Here is a 6,000-nt window from a genome sequence, read left to right on the forward strand (position 1 = left end):
CCTGAACCCCAACACATGGATCAGAGGTAACCAAACGGGCGTAAACCTTTATTAGTGGGCCTGGTTACCTCTTCACCGTCACCGTCTTATCACCAAAAGACTGTAGATTAAGATAGTAAAAACTCTACAAAGAATTTGTTTTACCATGGAAAACTAGAAGAAATTATTTAAAAATGCCTCCACCTGTAGAGGGGGGGGTGGAAAAAGTGTGAATCAGCTGAATTTACCCTGATAGCAAAGGGTTAAGAATCAGCTAATGAGAATTACTGCATCAATTTTGACAGTGGCAAAGGCAAATATTTATACAAGTTATAACACCTCTATTCTCCCTCTAACTAGATTACTCCTTCTTTTTTTTTTTTAAGTCTCAGTCTCAAGTACTGTGCAAAAAAATATGTTTTTTTTACCAGCTTATCAGTGTAATCAGTTTACTTGGAAAGATTGAATTGTTTTTAAAGTGCTATTTTCGCTTGTTTCCTGTATAAAAAAAAAAAAATACATGTTTCTCCCACGATTTCCCCATCTTGATATTGAGTTCCATGTAAAGCAGATCCTCAGAACGTATTTTCGTTTTATTTTTCTAGCCGGTTGTTATTAGGGGTGCCAGGCGGCTTCTCCAAAAATACTGGACAGAATGGTGAAAGGTGCGAGACACAGGTAGGGTCGCCAGGTGTCTAGTGTTGAACCGGACTGTCCTGTATTTGGACACTGTGTACAGTAAAAAATTAGAGGTAATACTGGACATGTATGTGTATACCGGTATTACCTCTCTGGGCGTGTATGTGTATACAGGTATTACCTCTCTGGGCGTGTATGTGTATACCGGTATTACCTCTCTGGGCGTGTATGTATATACCGGTATTACCTCTCTGGGCGTGTATATGTATACCGGTATTACCTCTCTGGGCGTGTATGTATATACCGGTATTACCTCTCTGGGCGTGTATATGTATACCGGTATTACCTCTCTGGGCGTGTGTGTGTATATCGGTTATTACCTCTCTGGGCGTGTATGTGTATACCGGATTACCTCTCTGGGCGTGTATGTATATACCGGTATTACCTCTCTGGGCGTGTATATGTATACCGGTATTACCTCTCTGGGCGTGTGTGTGTATATCGGTATTACCTCTCTGGGCATGTATGTGTATATCGGTATTACCTCTCTGGGCATGTATGTGTATACCGGTATTACCTCTCTGGGCGTGTATGTATATACCGGTATTACCTCTCTGGGCATGTATGTATATACCGGTATTACCTCTCTGGGCGTGTATGTGTATACCGGTATTACCTCTCTGGGCGTGTATGTGTATACCGGTATTACCTCTCTGGACATGTATGTATATACCGGTATTACCTCTCTGGGCATGTATGTATATACCGGTATTACCTCTCTGGACATGTATGTATATACCGGTATTACCTCTCTGGGCGTGTATGTGTATACCGGTATTACCTCTCTGGACATGTATGTATATACCGGTATTACCTCTCTGGGTGTGTATATATATACCGGGATTACCTCTCTGGGCGTGTATGTGTATACCGGTATTACCTCTCTGGGCGTGTATGTGTATACCGGTATTACCTCTCTGGGCGTGTGTGTGTATATCGGTATTACCTCTCTGGGCATGTATGTGTATACCGGTATTACCTCTCTGGGCGTGTATGTATATACCGGTATTACATCTCTGGACGTGTATGTGTATACCGGTATTACCTCTCTGGGCGTGTATGTGTATACCGGTATTACCTCTCTGGGCGTGTATGTGTATACCGGTATTACCTCTCTGGGCGTGTATGTGTATACCGGTATTACCTCTCTGGGTGTGTATGTGTATACCGGTGTTACCTCTCTGGGCGTGTATGTGTATACCGGTATTACCTCTCTGGGCGTGTATGTGTATACCGGTATTACCTCTCTGGGTGTGTATGTATATACCGGTATTACCTCTCTGGGTGTGTACGTGTATACCGGTATTACCTCTGTGGGTGTGTATGTGTATACCGGTATTACCTCTCTGGGTGTGTATGTGTATACCGGTATTACCTCTCTGGGCGTGTATGTGTATACCGGTATTACCTCTCTGGGTGTGTATGTATATACCGGTATTACCTCTATGGGCGTGTATGTGTATACCGGTATTACCACTCTGGGCGTGTATGTGTATACCAGTATTACCACTCTGGGCGTGTATGTGTATACCGGTATTACCTCTCTGGGCGTGTATGTGTATACCGGTATTACCACTCTGGGCGTGTATGTGTATACCGGTATTACCTCTCTGGGCGTGTATGTGTATACCGGTATTACCTCTCTGGGCGTGTATGTGTATACCGGTATTACCTCTCTGGGCGTGTATGTGTATACCGGTATTACCTCTCTGGGCGTGTATATGTATAGCGGTATTACCTCTCTGGGCGTATATGTGTATACCGGTATTACCTCTCTGGACGTGTATGTGTATACCGGTATTACCTCTCTGGGCGTATATGTGTATACCGGTATTATCTCTCTGGACGTGTATGTGTATACCGGTATTACCTCTCTGGGCGTATATGTGTATACCGGTATTACCACTCTGGGCGTGTATGTGTATACAGGTACTGTATTACCTCTCGGGGCGTATATGTGTATACCGGTATTACCACTCTGGGCGTGTATGTGTATACCGGTATTACCTCTCTGGGTGTGTATGTATATACCGGTATTACCTCTATGGGCGTGTATGTGTATACCGGTATTACCACTCTGGGCGTTTATGTGTATACCGGTATTACCTCTCTGGGCGTGTATGTGTATACCGGTATTACCTCTCTGGGCGTGTATGTATATACTGGTATTACCTCTCTGGGCGTGTATGTGTATACCGGTATTACCTCTCTGGGTGTGTATATATATACCGGTATTACCTCTATGGGCGTGTATGTGTATACCGGTATTACCACTCTGGGCGTGTATGTGTATACCGGTATTACCTCTCTGGGCGTGTATGTGTATACCGGTATTACCTCTCTGGGCGTGTATGTGTATACCGGTATTACCTCTCTGGGCGTGTATGTGTGTACCGGTATTACCTCTCTGGGCGTGTATGTGTATACCGGTATTACCTCTCTGGACGTGTATGTGTATACCGGTATTACCTCTCTGGGCGTGTATGTGTATCCAGGTATTTCCTCTCTGGGCGTATATGTGTTTACCGGTATTTCCTCTCTGGGCGTATATGTGTTTACCGGTATTACCACTCTGGGCGTGTATGTGTATACCGGTATTACCTCTCTGGGCGTGTATGTGTATACCGGTATTACCTCTCTGGGAGTGTGTGTGTATACCGGTATTACCTCTCTGGGTGTGTATGTGTATACCGGTATTACCTCTCTGGTTGTGTATGTGTATACCGGTATTACCTCTCTGGGTGTGTATGTGTATACCGGTATTACCTCTCTGGGCGTGTATGTGTATACCAGTATTACCTCTCTGGGCGTGTATGTATATACCGGTATTACCTCTCTGGGCGTGTATGTGTATACCGGTATTACCACTCTGGGCGTGTATGTGTATACCGGTATTACCTCTCTGGGCGTGTATGTGTATACCGGTATTACCTCTCTGGGCGTGTGTGTGTATACCGGTATTACCTCTCTGGGCGTGTATGTGTATACCGGTATTACCTCTCTGGGCATGTATGTGTATACAGGTATTACCTCTCTGGACGTGTATGTGTATACCGGTATTACCTCTCTGGGCGTGTATGTGTATACCGGTATTATCTCTCTGGGCGTGTATGTGTATACCGGTATTACCTCTATGGGCGTGTATGTGTATACCGGTATTACCTCTCTGGGCGTGTTTGTGTATACCGGTATTACCTCTCTGGGCGTGTATGTGTATACCGGTATTACCTCTCTGGGCGTGTATGTGTATACCGGTATTACCTCTCTGGGCGTGTATGTGTATACCGGTATTACCTCTCTGGAGATAGTGACCTGACCGGCTGGGGGGGCCGCGGGATTTTCCGGAGCAGAGAGAGAGTAGGGCTGTTGCTGGGGTTGCCGGGTGGCTTCTCCAAAAATACTGGACACAATAGTGAAAAGTGCGAGACCCACAAACACACACTAGAGACACATACACCTCTCTCTCTGTTCCATGCTGTTTCCTCCTCTCTCTCTGTTCCATGCTGTTTCCTCCTCTCCTTGGCCCCACTCCAGGCTCCTGACACCTCCTTATTGGCTGCATTACCCAGCAGCAGCCAATCAGGATGGAGGCAGCTGCCCAGCCCACTAGCAACAGCCCTGCTCTCTCCCTGCTCTGGGAAATCCCGCGGCCCCCCAAGCCGGTCAGCTCACTATGGCCAGAGAGGTGTCAGGAGCCCGAGAATGGAGCCAAGGAGAGGAGGAAACCGCGTGGAGTGGAGAGCGGAGAGAGGGGTATGTGTGTGTCTCGGGCGTCTCGAGTGAGCGCGCGTATTTGTTATTTTATTTGTAATTTTCTTTTTTATGAAGTAGGCCCAAAAGCCTGCAGTAGAGTGTTCACATGGCACCTCCTGCAGTTTAGTCTCAATTGCTCCACCCCAGAGACGCCGGGCCGGCTTGATGGTGATGCTATCGGTGCGACTGCACCGGGCCCCGAGCTCTTCCCAACATCCTTAACCACTGTTTAATGATTTAAACTGTGATTGCCGAGGGAGAGTGCCTGGGCCCTCTGTTAATGCTGGCATCGCCTCCTACTGCTGTGTGACGATCTGTCGCTATGACAACACAACGTCACATGACGCGAGGGCGGTCAAGAGGCCCAGCGCATCACGTGCCGACGCATTGTCAAGGCGACACGTTGCAGGAGGAGGAGATACCCGGTCCAGAGGAGTGAAGAGGTCCCGCCATACTCACTCTGCCCAGGGCGCCGCCAAACTCCCAGCTGGGCCCTGAGTGAGGGTATCACTAGAGTGACGTGCGCACGAGCAGCCGGCAAGCGCCGAAATCACGCATGCGCGGCCAGCAGCATAGAAAACCGGGACAGCACCCCAAAAAGTCGGGACAGAGTGACGTCTGGTCACCCTAGGGATCACAGAACTAGGAACATCACAAACACTCTGCTACACTACATTATATTCCTACATTTCTTATACTACATCTCAGCAGCAAATACAGCAGTGGGAAAAAGGCAGAAAATAGCACTTCAAAAGCAAGCGCTCATTTAAATGTGTTACATTTATGTAACGGTGTTTCTCACACCCGGTGGGAGATGTGGCCATTACTGGTCGTGTGGTGCATGATACCCGCTTGTAACAAGAGGGCCTAGCCGTACACCGGCGGTAGTGGGGACACAGGACTAGGCTTTTGGGGTTCATACCCCACATATCTCTTTAGCAGTGCAGCGCCTCCTTCTGCCGTGGGCTCCAGGAACTGAAGTGATCTCCCACGATTACCTCTCCCCCAGTGAGGACACGCACCAAGTAGGAGATATAACAACAGGAACGGTTTATTATCTCTTCTGTACAGCACAGTAACAGGGCAAGCTTTTGCCCGATGCAGTAACTCTCAGCTACCACTGAAGGATGGTCCCGGGACGTCACTACAGGCCAAGGGCATCCGCAGCCGTCCCAGCTCTTCCCTGCCTCCCTAGCAGAGCCAGAGGTATGGTCCACACGCACTCTCCCCCGGAGGGAAGAGGGCTAGAGAAGGCCCAATAATCAGCCTCTCCACTGTTTGACTGCCTTCCTTAAGTGGGCAGTGGGCACTGCTAAATTTGGACGGTACCTGCCCTTAAGATCAGCCAGGAGGAGGGCACCAGGTCTGACTCATGATTGGTCATGCCCAGGCCTGATGTCACCGCCTTCCGCTGTCACTCAAGTGCAGTACCCAGGAGGGGGAAACCCCATATCAACTACTGGCAAGGCCTGTTTATACCAGGACTTACTGTACTGCCAGGAGGGAAGCAAACTAGTAGCCACAGATGGCATGGTTACACTTATAAGATAATATTACATTTTAAAATGG

This window comes from Ascaphus truei, chromosome 13 (genome assembly GCF_040206685.1).
Source record: "Ascaphus truei isolate aAscTru1 chromosome 13, aAscTru1.hap1, whole genome shotgun sequence".
Lineage (NCBI taxonomy): Eukaryota > Metazoa > Chordata > Amphibia > Anura > Ascaphidae > Ascaphus > Ascaphus truei.